Source organism: Natrix helvetica (assembly GCF_964273705.1).
Source record: "Natrix helvetica genome assembly, chromosome: 2".
Taxonomy (NCBI): Eukaryota; Metazoa; Chordata; class Lepidosauria; order Squamata; family Natricidae; genus Natrix; species Natrix helvetica.
Window position 1 is genome coordinate 120,141,498 of NC_138552.1, and position 19,954 is coordinate 120,161,451.

Consider the following 19,954-nt stretch of genomic DNA (forward strand, 5'->3'; position numbering starts at 1 on the left):
TGAGTTGGGGAAGCTAAAAAACAAGTCCATTCGCTGATCTGAGCTTTCCCTGAGGAGTTAGAGCAAAGCTTATATCAGAATTGGCAAAAGATCCCAATTCAGCCAGAAACGTAACTTTTGACCCAGAGCTCAGTTTCGAACCACATGCATATGTTAGTGGGGTCCTGAGTCGGGGAAGCTAAAAAACAACTCCATTCTCTGATCTGAGCTTTCCCTGAGGAGTTAGAGGAAAGCTTATATCAGAATTGGCAAAAGATCCCAATTCAGCCAGAAACGTAACTTTTGACCCAGAGCTCAGTTTCGAACCACATGCATATGTTAGTGGTGTCCTGAGTCGGGGAAGCTAAACAACAAGTCCATTCGCTGATCTGAGCTTTCCCTGAGGAGTTAGAGCAAAGCTTATATCAGAATTGGCAAAACAGCCCAATTCAGGCAGAAACGTAACTTTTGACCCAGAGCTCAGTTTCGAACCACATGCATATGTTAGTGGTGTCCTGAGTCGGGGAAGCTAAAGAACCACTCCATTCGCTGATCTGAGCTTTCCCTGAGGAGTTAGAGCAAAGCTTATATCAGAATTGGCAAAAGATCCCAATTCAGCCAGAAACGTAACTTTTGACCCAGAGCTCAGTTTCGAACCACATGCATATGTTAGTGGGGTCCTGAGTCGGGGAAGCTAAAGAACAAGTCCATTCGCTGATCTGAGCTTTCCCTGAGGAGTTAGAGCAAAGCTTATATCAGAATTGGCAAAAGATCCCAATTCAGCCAGAAACGTAACTTTTGACCCAGAGCTCAGTTTCGAACCACATGCATATGTTAGTGGGGTCCTGAGTTGGGGAAGCTAAAAAACAACTCCATTCGCTGATCTGAGCTTTCCCTGAGTTAGAGCAAAGCTTATATCAGAATTGGCAAAAGATCCCAATTCAGCCAGAAACGTAACTTTTGACCCAGAGCTCAGTTTCGAACCACATGCATATGTTAGTGGTGTCCTGAGTCGGGGAAGCTAAAAAACAACTCCATTCGCTGATCTGAGCTTTCCCTGAGGAGTTAGAGGAAAGCTTATATCAGAATTGGCAAAAGATCCCAATTCAGCCAGAAACGTAACCTTTGACCCAGAGCTCAGTTTCGAACCACATGCATATGTTAGTGGTGTCCTGAGTTGGGGAAGCTAAGAAACAACTCCATTCGCTGATCTGAGCTTTCCCTGAGGAGTTGGAGCAAAGCTTATATCAGAATTGGCAAAAGATCCCAATTCAGCCAGAAACGTAACTTTTGACCCAGAGCTCAGTTTCGAACCACATGCATATGTTAGTGGTGTCCTGAGTCGGGGAAGCTAAAGAACCACTCCATTCGCTGATCTGAGCTTTCCCTGAGGAGTTAGAGCAAAGCTTATATCAGAATTGGCAAAAGATCCCAATTCAGCCAGAAACGTAACTTTTGACCCAGAGCTCAGTTTCGAACCACATGCATATGTTAGTGGGGTCCTGAGTCGGGGAAGCTAAAGAACAAGTCCATTCGCTGATCTGAGCTTTCCCTGAGGAGTTAGAGCAAAGCTTATATCAGAATTGGCAAAAGATCCCAATTCAGCCAGAAACGTAACTTTTGACCCAGAGCTCAGTTTCGAACCACATGCATATGTTAGTGGGGTCCTGAGTTGGGGAAGCTAAAAAACAACTCCATTCGCTGATCTGAGCTTTCCCTGAGTTAGAGCAAAGCTTATATCAGAATTGGCAAAAGATCCCAATTCAGCCAGAAACGTAACTTTTGACCCAGAGCTCAGTTTCGAACCACATGCATATGTTAGTGGTGTCCTGAGTCGGGGAAGCTAAAAAACAACTCCATTCGCTGATCTGAGCTTTCCCTGAGGAGTTAGAGGAAAGCTTATATCAGAATTGGCAAAAGATCCCAATTCAGCCAGAAACGTAACCTTTGACCCAGAGCTCAGTTTCGAACCACATGCATATGTTAGTGGTGTCCTGAGTTGGGGAAGCTAAGAAACAACTCCATTCGCTGATCTGAGCTTTCCCTGAGGAGTTGGAGCAAAGCTTATATCAGAATTGGCAAAAGATCCCAATTCAGCCAGAAACGTAACTTTTGACCCAGAGCTCAGTTTCGAACCACATGCATATGTTAGTGGTGTCCTGAGTCGGGGAAACTAAAAAACAACTCCATTCGCTGATCTGAGCTTTCCCTGAGGAGTTAGAGGAAAGCTTATATCAGAATTGGCAAAAGATCCCAATTCAGCCAGAAACGTAACTTTTGACCCAGAGCTCAGTTTCGAACCACATGCATATGTTAGTGGTGTCCTGAGTCGGGGAAGCTAAAAAACAACTCCCTTCGCTGATCTGAGCTTTCCCTGAGGAGTTAGAGCAAAGCTTATATCAGAATTGTCAAAAGAGCCCAATTCAGGCAGAAACGTAACTTTTGACCCAGAGCTCAGTTTCGAACCACAAGCATATGTTAGTGGTGTCCTGAGTCGGGGAAGCTAAAAAACAAGTCCATTCGCTGATCTGAGCTTTCCCTGAGGAGATACACCAAAGAGAAAATCAGAATTGGCAAAAGAGCCCAATTCAGCCAGAAACGTAACTTTTGACCCAGAACTCAGTTTCGAACCACATGCATATGTTAGTGGTGTCCTGAGTCGGGGAAGCTAAAGAACCACTCCATTCGCTGATCTGAGCTTTCCCTGAGGAGTTAGAGCAAAGCTTATATCAGAATTGGCAAAAGATCCCAATTCAGCCAGAAACGTAACTTTTGACCCAGAGCTCAGTTTCGAACCACATGCATATGTTAGTGGGGTCCTGAGTCGGGGAAGCTAAAGAACAAGTCCATTCGCTGATCTGAGCTTTCCCTGAGGAGTTAGAGCAAAGCTTATATCAGAATTGGCAAAAGATCCCAATTCAGCCAGAAACGTAACTTTTGACCCAGAGCTCAGTTTCGAACCACATGCATATGTTAGTGGGGTCCTGAGTTGGGGAAGCTAAAAAACAACTCCATTCGCTGATCTGAGCTTTCCCTGAGGAGTTAGAGCAAAGCTTATATCAGAATTGGCAAAAGATCGCAATTCAGCCAGAAACGTAACTTTTGACCCAGAGCTCAGTTTCGAACCACATGCATATGTTAGTGGTGTCCTGAGTCGGGGAAGCTAAAAAACAACTCCATTCGCTGATCTGAGCTTTCCCTGAGGAGTTAGAGCAAAGCTTATATCAGAATTGGCAAAAGAGCCCAATTCAGCCAGAAACGTAACTTTTGACCCAGAGCTCAGTTTCGAACCACAAGAATATGTTAGTGGTGTCCTGAGTCGGGGAAGCTAAAAAACAAGTCCATTCGCTGATCTGAGCTTTCCCTGAGGAGATACACCAAAGAGAAAATCAGAATTGGCAAAAGAGCCCAATTCAGCCAGAAACGTAACTTTTGACCCAGAGCTCAGTTTCGAACCACATGCATATGTTAGTGGTGTCCTGAGTCGGGGAAGCTAAAGAACCACTCCATTCGCTGATCTGAGCTTTCCCTGAGGAGTTAGAGCAAAGCTTATATCAGAATTGGCAAAAGATCCCAATTCAGCCAGAAACGTAACTTTTGACCCAGAGCTCAGTTTCGAACCACATGCATATGTTAGTGGGGTCCTGAGTCGGGGAAGCTAAAGAACAAGTCCATTCGCTGATCTGAGCTTTCCCTGAGGAGTTAGAGCAAAGCTTATATCAGAATTGGCAAAAGATCCCAATTCAGCCAGAAACGTAACTTTTGACCCAGAGCTCAGTTTCGAACCACATGCATATGTTAGTGGGGTCCTGAGTCGGGGAAGCTAAAAAACAACTCCATTCGCTGATCTGAGCTTTCCCTGAGGAGTTAGAGCAAAGCTTATATCAGAATTGGCAAAAGATCCCAATTCAGCCAGAAACGTAACTTTTGACCCAGAGCTCAGTTTCGAACCACATGCATATGTTAGTGGTGTCCTGAGTCGGGGAAGCTAAAAAACAACTCCATTCGCTGATCTGAGCTTTCCCTGAGGAGTTAGAGCAAAGCTTATATCAGAATTGGCAAAAGATCCCAATTCAGCCAGAAACGTAACTTTTGACCCAGAGCTCAGTTTCGAACCACATGCATATGTTAGTGGGGTCCTGAGTCGGGGAAGCTAAAAAACAACTCCATTCGCTGATCTGAGCTTTCCCTGAGGAGTTAGAGCAAAGCTTATATCAGAATTGGCAAAAGAGCCCAATTCAGCCAGAAACGTAACTTTTGACCCAGAGCTCAGTTTCGAACCACATGCATATGTTAGTGGTGTCCTGAGTCGGGGAAGCTAAAAAACAACTCCATTCGCTGATCTGAGCTTTCCCTGAGGAGTTAGAGCAAAGCTTATATCAGAATTGGCAAAAGAGCCCAATTCAGCCAGAAACGTAACTTTTGACCCAGAGCTCAGTTTCGAACCACAAGAATATGTTAGTGGTGTCCTGAGTCGGGGAAGCTAAAAAACAAGTCCATTCGCTGATCTGAGCTTTCCCTGAGGAGATACACCAAAGAGAAAATCAGAATTGGCAAAAGAGCCCAATTCAGCCAGAAACGTAACTTTTGACCCAGAGCTCAGTTTCGAACCACATGCATATGTTAGTGGTGTCCTGAGTCGGGGAAGCTAAAGAACCACTCCATTCGCTGATCTGAGCTTTCCCTGAGGAGTTAGAGCAAAGCTTATATCAGAATTGGCAAAAGATCCCAATTCAGCCAGAAACGTAACTTTTGACCCAGAGCTCAGTTTCGAACCACATGCATATGTTAGTGGGGTCCTGAGTCGGGGAAGGTAAAGAACAAGTCCATTCGCTGATCTGAGCTTTCCCTGAGGAGTTAGAGCAAAGCTTATATCAGAATTGGCAAAAGATCCCAATTCAGCCAGAAACGTAACTTTTGACCCAGAGCTCAGTTTCGAACCACATGCATATGTTAGTGGGGTCCTGAGTTGGGGAAGCTAAAAAACAACTCCATTCGCTGATCTGAGCTTTCCCTGAGGAGTTAGAGCAAAGCTTATATCAGAATTGGCAAAAGATCCCAATTCAGCCAGAAACGTAACTTTTGACCCAGAGCTCAGTTTCGAACCACATGCATATGTTAGTGGTGTCCTGAGTCGGGGAAGCTAAAAAACAACTCCATTCGCTGATCTGAGCTTTCCCTGAGGAGTTAGAGCAAAGCTTATATCAGAATTGGCAAAAGAGCCCAATTCAGCCAGAAACGTAACTTTTGACCCAGAGCTCAGTTTCGAACCACATGCATATGTTAGTGGTGTCCTGAGTCGGGGAAGCTAAAAAACAAGTCCATTCGCTGATCTGAGCTTTCCCTGAGGAGATACACCAAAGATAAAATCAGAATTGGCAAAAGATCCCAATTCAGCCAGAAACGTAACTTTTGACCCAGAGCTCAGTTTCGAACCACATGCATATGTTAGTGGTGTCCTGAGTCGGGGAAGCTAAAAAACAAGTCCATTCGCTGATCTGAGCTTTCCCGGAGGAGATACACCAAAGATAAAATCAGAATTGGCAAAAGATCCCAATTCAGCCAGAAACGTAACTTTTGACCCAGAGCTCAGTTTCGAACCACATGCATATGTTAGTGGTGTCCTGAGTCGGGGAAGCTAAAGAACCACTCCATTCGCTGATCTGAGCTTTCCCTGAGGAGTTAGAGCAAAGCTTATATCAGAATTGGCAAAAGATCCCAATTCAGCCAGAAACGTAACTTTTGACCCAGAGCTCAGTTTCGAACCACATGCATATGTTAGTGGTGTCCTGAGTCGGGGAAGCTAAAAAACAAGTCCATTCGCTGATCTGAGCTTTCCCTGAGGAGTTAGAGCAAAGCTTATATCAGAATTGGCAAAAGATCCCAATTCAGCCAGAAACGTAACTTTTGACCCAGAGCTCAGTTTCGAACCACATGCATATGTTAGTGGTGTCCTGAGTCGGGGAAGCTAAAGAACAAGTCCATTCGCTGATCTGAGCTTTCCCTGAGGAGTTAGAGCAAAGCTTATATCAGAATTGGCAAAAGATCCCAATTCAGCCAGAAACGTAACTTTTGACCCAGAGCTCAGTTTCGAACCACATGCATATGTTAGTGGTGTCCTGAGTCGGGGAAGCTAAAAAACAACTCCATTCGCTGATCTGAGCTTTCCCTGAGGAGTTAGAGCAAAGCTTATATCAGAATTGGCAAAAGAGCCCAATTCAGCCAGAAACGTAACTTTTGACCCAGAGCTCAGTTTCGAACCACATGCATATGTTAGTGGTGTCCTGAGTCGGGGAAGCTAAAAAACAAGTCCATTCGCTGATCTGAGCTTTCCCTGAGGAGATACACCAAAGATAAAATCTGAATTGGCAAAAGATCCCAATTCAGCCAGAAACGTAACTTTTGACCCAGAGCTCAGTTTCGAACCACATGCATATGTTAGTGGTGTCCTGAGTCGGGGAAGCTAAAAAACAAGTCCATTCGCTGATCTGAGCTTTCCCGGAGGAGATACACCAAAGATAAAATCAGAATTGGCAAAAGATCCCAATTCAGCCAGAAACGTAACTTTTGACCCAGAGCTCAGTTTCGAACCACATGCATATGTTAGTGGTGTCCTGAGTCGGGGAAGCTAAAAAACAACTCCATTCGCTGATCTGAGCTTTCCCTGAGGAGTTAGAGCAAAGCTTATATCAGAATTGGCAAAAGATCCCAATTCAGCCAGAAACGTAACTTTTGACCCAGAGCTCAGTTTCGAACCACATGCATATGTTAGTGGTGTCCTGAGTCGGGGAAGCTAAAAAACAACTCCATTCGCTGATCTGAGCTTTCCCTGAGGAGTTAGAGCAAAGCTTATATCAGAATTGGCAAAAGATCCCAATTCAGCCAGAAACGTAACTTTTGACCCAGAGCTCAGTTTCGAACCACATGCATATGTTAGTGGTGTCCTGAGTCGGGGAAGCTAAAAAACAAGTCCATTCGCTGATCTGAGCTTTCCCGGAGGAGATACACCAAAGATAAAATCAGAATTGGCAAAAGAGCCCAATTCAGCCAGAAACGTAACTTTTGACCCAGAGCTCAGTTTCGAACCACATGCATATGTTAGTGGTGTCCTGAGTCGGGGAAGCTAAAAAACAACTCCATTCGCTGATCTGAGCTTTCCCTGAGGAGTTAGAGCAAAGCTTATATCAGAATTGGCAAAAGATCCCAATTCAGCCAGAAACGTAACTTTTGACCCAGAGCTCAGTTTCGAACCACATGCATATGTTAGTGGTGTCCTGAGTCGGGGAAGCTAAAAAACAAGTCCATTCGCTGATCTGAGCTTTCCCGGAGGAGATACACCAAAGATAAAATCAGAATTGGCAAAAGAGCCCAATTCAGCCAGAAACGTAACTTTTGACCCAGAGCTCAGTTTCGAACCACATGCATATGTTAGTGGTGTCCTGAGTCGGGGAAGCTAAAGAACCACTCCATTCGCTGATCTGAGCTTTCCCTGAGGAGTTAGAGCAAAGCTTATATCAGAATTGGCAAAAGATCCCAATTCAGCCAGAAACGTAACTTTTGACCCAGAGCTCAGTTTCGAACCACATGCATATGTTAGTGGTGTCCTGAGTCGGGGAAGCTAAAAAACAACTCCATTCGCTGATCTGAGCTTTCCCTGAGGAGTTAGAGCAAAGCTTATATCAGAATTGGCAAAAGAGCCCAATTCAGCCAGAAACGTAACTTTTGACCCAGAGCTCAGTTTCGAACCACATGCATATGTTAGTGGTGTCCTGAGTCGGGGAAGCTAAAGAACAAGTCCATTCGCTGATCTGAGCTTTCCCTGAGGAGTTAGAGCAAAGCTTATATCAGAATTGGCAAAAGATCCAAATTCAGCCAGAAACGTAACTTTTGACCCAGAGCTCAGTTTCGAACCACATGCATATGTTAGTGGTGTCCTGAGTCGGGGAAGCTAAAAAACAACTCCATTCGCTGATCTGAGCTTTCCCTGAGGAGTTAGAGCAAAGCTTATATCAGAATTGGCAAAAGAGCCCAATTCAGCCAGAAACGTAACTTTTGACCCAGAGCTCAGTTTCGAACCACATGCATATGTTAGTGGTGTCCTGAGTCGGGGAAGCTAAAAAACAAGTCCATTCGCTGATCTGAGCTTTCCCTGAGGAGATACACCAAAGATAAAATCTGAATTGGCAAAAGATCCCAATTCAGCCAGAAACGTAACTTTTGACCCAGAGCTCAGTTTCGAACCACATGCATATGTTAGTGGTGTCCTGAGTCGGGGAAGCTAAAAAACAAGTCCATTCGCTGATCTGAGCTTTCCCGGAGGAGATACACCAAAGATAAAATCAGAATTGGCAAAAGATCCCAATTCAGCCAGAAACGTAACTTTTGACCCAGAGCTCAGTTTCGAACCACATGCATATGTTAGTGGTGTCCTGAGTCGGGGAAGCTAAAAAACAACTCCATTCGCTGATCTGAGCTTTCCCTGAGGAGTTAGAGCAAAGCTTATATCAGAATTGGCAAAAGATCCCAATTCAGCCAGAAACGTAACTTTTGACCCAGAGCTCAGTTTCGAACCACATGCATATGTTAGTGGTGTCCTGAGTCGGGGAAGCTAAAAAACAACTCCATTCGCTGATCTGAGCTTTCCCTGAGGAGTTAGAGCAAAGCTTATATCAGAATTGGCAAAAGATCCCAATTCAGCCAGAAACGTAACTTTTGACCCAGAGCTCAGTTTCGAACCACATGCATATGTTAGTGGTGTCCTGAGTCGGGGAAGCTAAAAAACAAGTCCATTCGCTGATCTGAGCTTTCCCGGAGGAGATACACCAAAGATAAAATCAGAATTGGCAAAAGAGCCCAATTCAGCCAGAAACGTAACTTTTGACCCAGAGCTCAGTTTCGAACCACATGCATATGTTAGTGGTGTCCTGAGTCGGGGAAGCTAAAAAACAACTCCATTCGCTGATCTGAGCTTTCCCTGAGGAGTTAGAGCAAAGCTTATATCAGAATTGGCAAAAGATCCCAATTCAGCCAGAAACGTAACTTTTGACCCAGAGCTCAGTTTCGAACCACATGCATATGTTAGTGGTGTCCTGAGTCGGGGAAGCTAAAAAACAAGTCCATTCGCTGATCTGAGCTTTCCCGGAGGAGATACACCAAAGATAAAATCAGAATTGGCAAAAGAGCCCAATTCAGCCAGAAACGTAACTTTTGACCCAGAGCTCAGTTTCGAACCACATGCATATGTTAGTGGTGTCCTGAGTCGGGGAAGCTAAAGAACCACTCCATTCGCTGATCTGAGCTTTCCCTGAGGAGTTAGAGCAAAGCTTATATCAGAATTGGCAAAAGATCCCAATTCAGCCAGAAACGTAACTTTTGACCCAGAGCTCAGTTTCGAACCACATGCATATGTTAGTGGTGTCCTGAGTCGGGGAAGCTAAAAAACAACTCCATTCGCTGATCTGAGCTTTCCCTGAGGAGTTAGAGCAAAGCTTATATCAGAATTGGCAAAAGAGCCCAATTCAGCCAGAAACGTAACTTTTGACCCAGAGCTCAGTTTCGAACCACATGCATATGTTAGTGGTGTCCTGAGTCGGGGAAGCTAAAGAACAAGTCCATTCGCTGATCTGAGCTTTCCCTGAGGAGTTAGAGCAAAGCTTATATCAGAATTGGCAAAAGATCCAAATTCAGCCAGAAACGTAACTTTTGACCCAGAGCTCAGTTTCGAACCACATGCATATGTTAGTGGTGTCCTGAGTCGGGGAAGCTAAAAAACAACTCCATTCGCTGATCTGAGCTTTCCCTGAGGAGTTAGAGCAAAGCTTATATCAGAATTGGCAAAAGATCCCAATTCAGCCAGAAACGTAACTTTTGACCCAGAGCTCAGTTTCGAACCACATGCACATGTTAGTGGTGTCCTGAGTCGGGGAAGCTAAAAAACAAGTCCATTCGCTGATCTGAGCTTTCCCTGAGGAGTTAGAGCAAAGCTTATATCAGAATTGGCAAAAGAGCCCAATTCAGCCAGAAACGTAACTTTTGACCCAGAGCTCAGTTTCGAACCACATGCATATGTTAGTGGTGTCCTGAGTCGGGGAAGCTAAAAAACAACTCCATTCGCTGATCTGAGCTTTCCCTGAGGAGTTAGAGCAAAGCTTATATCAGAATTGGCAAAAGAGCCCAATTCAGCCAGAAACGTAACTTTTGACCCAGAGCTCCATTTCGAACCACATGCATATGTTAGTGGTGTCCTGAGTCGGGGAAGCTAAAAACAAGTCCATTCGCTGATCTGAGCTTTCCCTGAGGAGATACACCAAAGATAAAATCAGAATTGGCAAAAGATCCCAATTCAGCCAGAAACGTAACTTTTGACCCAGAGCTCAGTTTCGAACCACATGCATATGTTAGTGGTGTCCTGAGTCGGGGAAGCTAAAAAACAACTCCATTCGCTGATCTGAGCTTTCCCTGAGGAGTTAGAGCAAAGCTTATATCAGAATTGGCAAAAGATCCCAATTCAGCCAGAAACGTAACTTTTGACCCAGAGCTCAGTTTCGAACCACATGCATATGTTAGTGGTGTCCTGAGTCGGGGAAGCTAAAAAACAAGTCCATTCGCTGATCTGAGCTTTCCCTGAGGAGATACACCAAAGAGAAAATCAGAATTGGCAAAAGAGCCCAATTCAGCCAGAAACGTAACTTTTGACCCAGAGCTCAGTTTCGAACCACATGCATATGTTAGTGGTGTCCTGAGTCGGGGAAGCTAAAAAACAACTCCATTCGCTGATCTGAGCTTTCCCTGAGGAGTTAGAGCAAAGCTTATGTCAGAATTGGCAAAAGAGCCCAATTCAGCCAGAAACGTAACTTTTGACCCAGAGCTCAGTTTCGAACCACATGCATATGTTAGTGGTGTCCTGAGTCGGGGAAGCTAAAAAACAAGTCCATTCGCTGATCTGAGCTTTCCCTGAGGAGTTAGAGCAAAGCTTATATCAGAATTGGCAAAAGAGCCCAATTCAGCCAGAAACGTAACTTTTGACCCAGAGCTCAGTTTCGAACCACATGCATATGTTAGTGGTGTCCTGAGTCGGGGAAGCTAAAAAACAACTCCATTCGCTGATCTGAGCTTTCCCTGAGGAGTTAGAGCAAAGCTTATATCAGAATTGGCAAAAGATCCCAATTCAGCCAGAAACGTAACTTTTGACCCAGAGCTCAGTTTCGAACCACATGCATATGTTAGTGGTGTCCTGAGTCGGGGAAGCTAAACAACAAGTCCATTCGCTGATCTGAGCTTTCCCTGAGGAGTTAGAGCAAAGCTTATATCAGAATTGGCAAAAGAGCCCAATTCAGGCAGAAACGTAACTTTTGACCCAGAGCTCAGTTTCGAACCACAAGCATATGTTAGTGGTGTCCTGAGTCGGGGAAGCTAAAAAACAAGTCCATTCGCTGATCTGAGCTTTCCCTGAGGAGATACACCAAAGATAAAATCAGAATTGGCAAAAGATCCCAATTCAACCAGAAACGTAACTTTTGACCCAGAGCTCAGTTTCGAACCACATGCATATGTTAGTGGTGTCCTGAGTCGGGGAAGCTAAAAAACAAGTCCATTCGCTGATCTGAGCTTTCCCTGAGGAGATACACCAAAGATAAAATCAGAATTGGCAAAAGAGCCCAATTCAGCCAGAAACGTAACTTTTGACCCAGAGCTCAGTTTCGAACCACATGCATATGTTAGTGGTGTCCTGAGTCGGGGAAGCTAAAGAACCACTCCATTCACTGATCTGAGCTTTCCCTGAGGAGTTGGAGCAAAGCTTATATCAGAATTGGCAAAAGAGCCCAATTCAGCCAGAAACGTAAGTTTTGACCCAGAGCTCAGTTTCGAACCACATGCATATGTTAGTGGTGTCCTGAGTCGGGGAAGCTAAAAAACAACTCCATTCGCTGATCTGAGCTTTCCCTGAGGAGTTAGAGCAAAGCTTATATCAGAATTGGCAAAAGAGCCCAATTCAGCCAGAAACGTAACTTTTGACCCAGAGCTCAGTTTCGAACCACATGCATATGTTAGTGGTGTCTTGAGTCGGGGAAGCTAAAAAACAAGTCCATTCGCTGATCTGAGCTTTCCCTGAGGAGATACACCAAAGATAAAATCAGAATTGGCAAAAGAGCCCAATTCAGCCAGAAACGTAACTTTTGACCCAGAGCTCAGTTTCGAACCACATGCATATGTTAGTGGTGTCCTCAGTCGGGGAAGCTAAAAAACAACTCCATTGGCTGATCTGAGCTTTCCCTGAGGAGTTAGAGCAAAGCTTATATCAGAATTGGCAAAAGAGCCCAATTCAGCCAGAAACGTAACTTTTGACCCAGAGCTCACTTTCGAACCACATCCATATGTTAGTGGTGTCCTGATTCGGGGAAGCTAAAAAACCACTCCATTCGCTGATCTGAGCTTTCCCTTAAACAAAAGCTAATATCAGAATTGGCAAAAGAGCCCAATTCAGCCAGAAACGTAACTTTTGACCCGGAGCTCACTTTCGAATCACATCTATATGTTCGTGGTGTCCTGATTCGGGGAAGCTAAAAAACCACTCCATTCCCTGATCTGAGCTTTCCCTTACACAAAAGCTAATATCAGAATTGGCAAAAGAGCCCAATTCAGCCAGAAACGTAACTTTTGACCCAGAGCTCAGTTTCGAACCACATGCACATGTTAGTGGTGTCCTGAATCGGGGAAGCTAAAGAACCACTCCATTCGCTGATCTGAGCTTTCCCTGAGGAGTTAGAGCAAAGCTTATATCAGAATTGTCAAAAGATCCCAATTCAGCCAGAAACGTAACTTTTGACCCATAGCTCAGTTTCGAACCACATGCATATGTTAGTGGTGTCCTGAGTCGGGGAAGCTAAAAAACAACTCCATTCACTGATCTGAGCTTTCCCTGAGGAGTTAGAGCAAAGCTTAGAATTGGCAAAAGAGCCCAATTCAGCCAGAAACGTAACTTTTGACCCAGAGCTCAGTTTCGAACCACATGCATATGTTAGTGGTGTCTTGAGTCGGGGAAGCTAAAAAACAAGTCCATTCGCTGATCTGAGCTTTCCCTGAGGAGATACACCAAAGATAAAATCAGAATTGGCAAAAGAGCCCAATTCAGCCAGAAACGTAACTTTTGACCCAGAGCTCAGTTTCGAACCACATGCATATGTTAGTGGTGTCCTCAGTCGGGGAAGCTAAAAAACAACTCCATTCGCTGATCTGAGCTTTCCCTGAGGAGTTAGAGCAAAGCTTATATCAGAATTGGCAAAAGAGCCCAATTCAGCCAGAAACGTAACTTTTGACCCAGAGCTCACTTTCGAACCACATCCATATGTTAGTGGTGTCCTGATTCGGGGAAGCTAAAAAACCACTCCATTCGCTGATCTGAGCTTTCCCTTAAACAAAAGCTAATATCAGAATTGGCAAAAGAGCCCAATTCAGCCAGAAACGTAACTTTTGACCCGGAGCTCACTTTCGAATCACATCTATATGTTCGTGGTGTCCTGATTCGGGGAAGCTAAAAAACCACTCCATTCCCTGATCTGAGCTTTCCCTTACACAAAAGCTAATATCAGAATTGGCAAAAGAGCCCAATTCAGCCAGAAACGTAACCTTTGACCCAGAGCTCAGTTTCGAACCACATGCACATGTTAGTGGTGTCCTGAATCGGGGAAGCTAAAGAACCACTCCATTCGCTGATCTGAGCTTTCCCTGAGGATTTAGAGCAAAGCTTATATCAGAATTGGCAAAAGATCCCAACTCAGCCTGAAACGTAACTTTTGACCCATAGCTCAGTTTCGAACCACATGCATATGTTAGTGGTGTCCTGAGTCGGGGAAGCTAAAAAACAACTCCATTCGCTGATCTGAGCTTTCCCTGAGGAGTTAGAGCAAAGCTTAGAATTGGCAAAAGAGCCCAATTCAGCCAGAAACGTAACTTTTGACCCAGAGCTCAGTTTCGAACCACATGCATATGTTAGTGGTGTCCTGAGTCGGGGAAGCTAAAAAACAACTCCATTCGCTGATCTGAGCTTTCCCTGAGGAGATACACCAAAGATAAAATCAGAATTGGCAAAAGAGCCCAATTCAGCCAGAAACGTAACTTTTGACCCAGAGCTCAGTTTCGAACCACATGCATATGTTAGTGGTGTCCTGAGTCGGGGAAGCTAAAGAACCACTCCATTCACTGATCTGAGCTTTCCCTGAGGAGTTACAGCAAAGCTTATATCAGAATTGGCAAAAGAGCCCAATTCACCCAGAAATGTAACTTTTGACCCAGAGCTCAGTTTCGAACCACATGCATTTGTTAGTGGTGTCCTGAGTCGGGGAAGCTAAAAAACAAGTCCATTCGCTGATCTGAGCTTTCCCTGAGGAGATACACCAAAGATAAAATCAGAATTGGCAAAAGAGCCCAATTCAGCCAGAAACGTAACTTTTGACCCAGAGCTCAGTTTCGAACCACATGCATATGTTAGTGGTGTCCTGAATCGGGGAAGCTAAAGAACCACTCCATTCGCTGATCTGAGCTTTCCCTGAGGATTTACAGCAAAGCTTATATCAGAATTGGCAAAAGAGCCCAATTCAGCCAGAAATGTAACTTTTGACCCAGAGCTCAGTTTCGAACCACATGCATTTGTTAGTGGTGTCCTGAGTCGGGGAAGCTAAAAAACAAGTCCATTCGCTGATCTGAGCTTTCCCTGAGGAGATACACCAAAGATAAAATCAGAATTGGCAAAAGAGCCCAATTCAGCCAGAAACGTAACTTTTGACCCAGAGCTCAGTTTCGAACCACATGCATATGTTAGTGGTGTCCTGAATCGGGGAAACTAAAGAACCACTCCATTCGCTGATCTGAGCTTTCCCTGAGGAGTTAGAGCAAAGCTTATATCAGAATTGTCAAAAGATCCCAATTCAGCCAGAAACGTAACTTTTGACCCATAGCTCAGTTTCGAACCACATGCATATGTTAGTGGTGTCCTGAGTCGGGGAAGCTAAAAAACAACTCCATTCACTGATCTGAGCTTTCCCTGAGGAGTTAGAGCAAAGCTTAGAATTGGCAAAAGAGCCCAATTCAGCCAGAAACGTAACTTTTGACCCAGAGCTCAGTTTCGAACCACATGCATATGTTAGTGGTGTCCTGAGTCGGGGAAGCTAAAAAACAACTCCATTCGCTGATCTGAGCTTTCCCTGAGGAGATACACCAAAGATAAAATCAGAATTGGCAAAAGAGCCCAATTCAGCCAGAAACGTAACTTTTGACCCAGAGCTCAGTTTCGAACCACATGCATATGTTAGTGGTGTCCTGAGTCGGGGAAGCTAAAGAACCACTCCATTCACTGATCTGAGCTTTCCCTGAGGAGTTACAGCAAAGCTTATATCAGAATTGGCAAAAGAGCCCAATTCACCCAGAAATGTAACTTTTGACCCAGAGCTCAGTTTCGAACCACATGCATTTGTTAGTGGTGTCCTGAGTCGGGGAAGCTAAAAAACAAGTCCATTCGCTGATCTGAGCTTTCCCTGAGGAGATACACCAAAGATAAAATCAGAATTGGCAAAAGAGCCCAATTCAGCCAGAAACGTAACTTTTGACCCAGAGCTCAGTTTCGAACCACATGCATATGTTAGTGGTGTCCTGAATCGGGGAAGCTAAAGAACCACTCCATTCGCTGATCTGAGCTTTCCCTGAGGAGTTACAGCAAAGCTTATATCAGAATTGGCAAAAGAGCCCAATTCAGCCAGAAATGTAACTTTTGACCCAGAGCTCAGTTTCGAACCACATGCATTTGTTAGTGGTGTCCTGAGTCGGGGAAGCTAAAAAACAAGTCCATTCGCTGATCTGAGCTTTCCCTGAGGAGATACACCAAAGATAAAATCAGAATTGGCAAAAGAGCCCAATTCAGCCAGAAACGTAACTTTTGACCCAGAGCTCAGTTTCGAACCACATGCATATGTTAGTGGTGTCCTGAATCGGGGAAACTAAAGAACCACTCCATTCGCTGATCTGAGCTTTCCCTGAGGAGTTAGAGCAAAGCTTATATCAGAATTGTCAAAAGATCCCAATTCAGCCAGAAACGTAACCTTTGACCCAGAGCTCAGTTTCGAACCACATGCATATGTTAGTGGTGTCCTGAGTTGGGGAAGCTAAGAAACAACTCCATTCGCTGATCTGAGCTTTCCCTGAGTGTTAGAGCAAAGCTTATATCAGAATTGGCAAAAGATCCCAATTCAGCCAGAAACGTAACTTTTGACCCAGAGCTCAGTTTCGAACCACATGCATATGTTAGTGGTGTCCTGAGTCGGGGAAGCTAAAAAACAACTCCATTCGCTGATCTGAGCTTTCCCTGAGGAGTTAGAGCAAAGCTTATATCAGAATTGGCAAAAGAGCCCAATTCAGGCAGAAACGTAACTTTTGACCCAGAGCTCAGTTTCGAACCACAAGCATATGTTAGTGGTGTCCTGAGTCGGGGAAGCTAAAAAACAAGTCCATTCGCTGATCTGAGCTTTCCCTGAGGAGATACACCAAAGAGAAAATCAGAATTGGCAAAAGAGCCCAATTCAGCCAGAAACGTAACTTTTGACCCAGAACTCAGTTTCGAACCACATGCATATGTTAGTGGTGTCCTGAGTCGGGGAAGCTAAAGAACCACTCCATTCGCTGATCTGAGCTTTCCCTGAGGAGTTAGAGCAAAGCTTATATCAGAATTGGCAAAAGATCCCAATTCAGCCAGAAACGTAACTTTTGACCCAGAGCTCAGTTTCGAACCACATGCATATGTTACTGGTGTCCTGAGTCGGGGAAGCTAAAAAACAAGTCCATTCGCTGATCTGAGCTTTCCCTGAGGAGTTAGAGCAAAGCTTATATCAGAATTGGCAAAAGATCCCAATTCAGCCAGAAACGTAACTTTTGACCCAGAGCTCAGTTTCGAACCACATGCATATGTTAGTGGTGTCCTGAGTCGGGGAAGCTAAAAAACAACTCCATTCGCTGATCTGAGCTTTCCCTGAGGAGTTAGAGGAAAGCTTATATCAGAATTGGCAAAAGATCCCAATTCAGCCAGAAACGTAACTTTTGACCCAGAGCTCAGTTTCGAACCACATGCATATGTTAGTGGTGTCCTGAGTCGGGGAAGCTAAACAACAAGTCCATTCGCTGATCTGAGCTTTCCCTGAGGAGTTAGAGCAAAGCTTATATCAGAATTGGCAAAAGAGCCCAATTCAGGCAGAAACGTAACTTTTGACCCAGAGCTCAGTTTCGAACCACAAGAATATGTTAGTGGTGTCCTGAGTCGGGGAAGCTAAAAAACAAGTCCATTCGCTGATCTGAGCTTTCCCTGAGGAGATACACCAAAGAGAAAATCAGAATTGGCAAAAGAGCCCAATTCAGCCAGAAACGTAACTTTTGACCCAGAGCTCAGTTTCGAACCACATGCATATGTTAGTGGTGTCCTGAGTCGGGGAAGCTAAAGAACCACTCCATTCGCTGATCTGAGCTTTCCCTGAGGAGTTAGAGCAAAGCTTATATCAGAATTGGCAAAAGATCCCAATTCAGCCAGAAACGTAACTTTTGACCCAGAGCTCAGTTTCGAACCACATGCATATGTTAGTGGGGTCCTGAGTCGGGGAAGCTAAAGAACAAGTCCATTCGCTGATCTGAGCTTTCCCTGAGGAGTTAGAGCAAAGCTTATATCAGAATTGGCAAAAGATCCCAATTCAGCCAGAAACGTAACTTTTGACCCAGAGCTCAGTTTCGAACCACATGCATATGTTAGTGGGGTCCTGAGTTGGGGAAGCTAAAAAACAACTCCATTCGCTGATCTGAGCTTTCCCTGAGGAGTTAGAGCAAAGCTTATATCAGAATTGGCAAAAGATCCCAATTCAGCCAGAAACGTAACTTTTGACCCAGAGCTCAGTTTCGAACCACATGCATATGTTAGTGGTGTCCTGAGTCGGGGAAGCTAAAAAACAACTCCATTCGCTGATCTGAGCTTTCCCTGAGGAGTTAGAGGAAAGCTTATATCAGAATTGGCAAAAGATCCCAATTCAGCCAGAAACGTAACCTTTGACCCAGAGCTCAGTTTCGAACCACATGCATATGTTAGTGGTGTCCTGAGTTGGGGAAGCTAAGAAACAACTCCATTCGCTGATCTGAGCTTTCCCTGAGGAGTTAGAGCAAAGCTTATATCAGAATTGGCAAAAGATCCCAATTCAGCCAGAAACGTAACTTTTGACCCAGAGCTCAGTTTCGAACCACATGCATATGTTAGTGGTGTCCTGAGTCGGGGAAACTAAAAAACAACTCCATTCGCTGATCTGAGCTTTCCCTGAGGAGTTAGAGGAAAGCTTATATCAGAATTGGCAAAAGATCCCAATTCAGCCAGAAACGTAACTTTTGACCCAGAGCTCAGTTTCGAACCACATGCATATGTTAGTGGTGTCCTGAGTCGGGGAAGCTAAAAAACAACTCCATTCGCTGATCTGAGCTTTCCCTGAGGAGTTAGAGCAAAGCTTATATCAGAATTGGCAAAAGAGCCCAATTCAGGCAGAAACGTAACTTTTGACCCAGAGCTCAGTTTCGAACCACAAGCATATGTTAGTGGTGTCCTGAGTCGGGAAAGCTAAAGAACAAGTCCATTCGCTGATCTGAGCTTTCCCTGAGGAGTTAGAGCAAAGCTTATATCAGAATTGGCAAAAGATCCAAATTCAGCCAGAAACGTAACTTTTGACCCAGACCTCAGTTTCGAACCACATGCATATGTTAGTGGTGTCCTGAGTCGGGGAAGCTAAAAAACAACTCCATTCGCTGATCTGAGCTTTCCCGGAGGAGTTAGAGCAAAGCTTATATCAGAATTGGCAAAAGAGCCCAATTCAGCCAGAAACGTAACTTTTGACCCAGAGCTCCATTTCGAACCACATGCATATGTTAGTGGTGTCCTGAGTCGGGGAAGCTAAAAACAAGTCCATTCGCTGATCTGAGCTTTCCCTGAGGAGATACACCAAAGATAAAATCAGAATTGGCAAAAGATCCCAATTCAGCCAGAAACGTAACTTTTGACCCAGAGCTCAGTTTCGAACCACATGCATATGTTAGTGGTGTCCTGAGTCGGGGAAGCTAAAAAACAACTCCTTTCGCTGATCTGAGCTTTCCCTGAGGAGTTAGAGCAAAGCTTATATCAGAATTGGCAAAAGAGCCCAATTCAGCCAGAAACGTAACTTTTGACCCAGAGCTCCATTTCGAACCACATGCATATGTTAGTGGTGTCCTGAGTCGGGGAAGCTAAAAAACAAGTCCATTCGCTGATCTGAGCTTTCCCTGAGGAGATACACCAAAGATAAAATCAGAATTGGCAAAAGATCCCAATTCAGCCAGAAACGTAACTTTTGACCCAGAGCTCAGTTTCGAACCACATGCATATGTTAGTGGGGTCCTGAGTCGGGGAAGCTAAACAACAAGTCCATTCGCTGATCTGAGCTTTCCCTGAGGAGTTAGAGCAAAGCTTATATCAGAATTGGCAAAAGATCCCAATTCAGCCAGAAACGTAACTTTTGACCCAGAGCTCAGTTTCGAACCACATGCATATGTTAGTGGGGTCCTGAGTTGGGGAAGCTAAAAAACAACTCCATTCGCTGATCTGAGCTTTCCCTGAGGAAGAGCAAAGCTTATATCAGAATTGGCAAAAGATCCCAATTCAGCCAGAAACGTAACTTTTGACCCAGAGCTCAGTTTCGAACCACATGCATATGTTAGTGGTGTCCTGAGTCGGGGAAGCTAAAAAACAACTCCATTCGCTGATCTGAGCTTTCCCTGGGGAGTTAGAGCAAAGCTTATATCAGAATTGGCAAAAGAGCCCAATTCAGGCAGAAACGTAACTTTTGACCCAGAGCTAAGTTTTGAACCACAAGAATATGTTAGTGGTGTCCTGAGTCGGGGAAGCTAAAAAACTAGTCCATTCGCTGATCTGAGC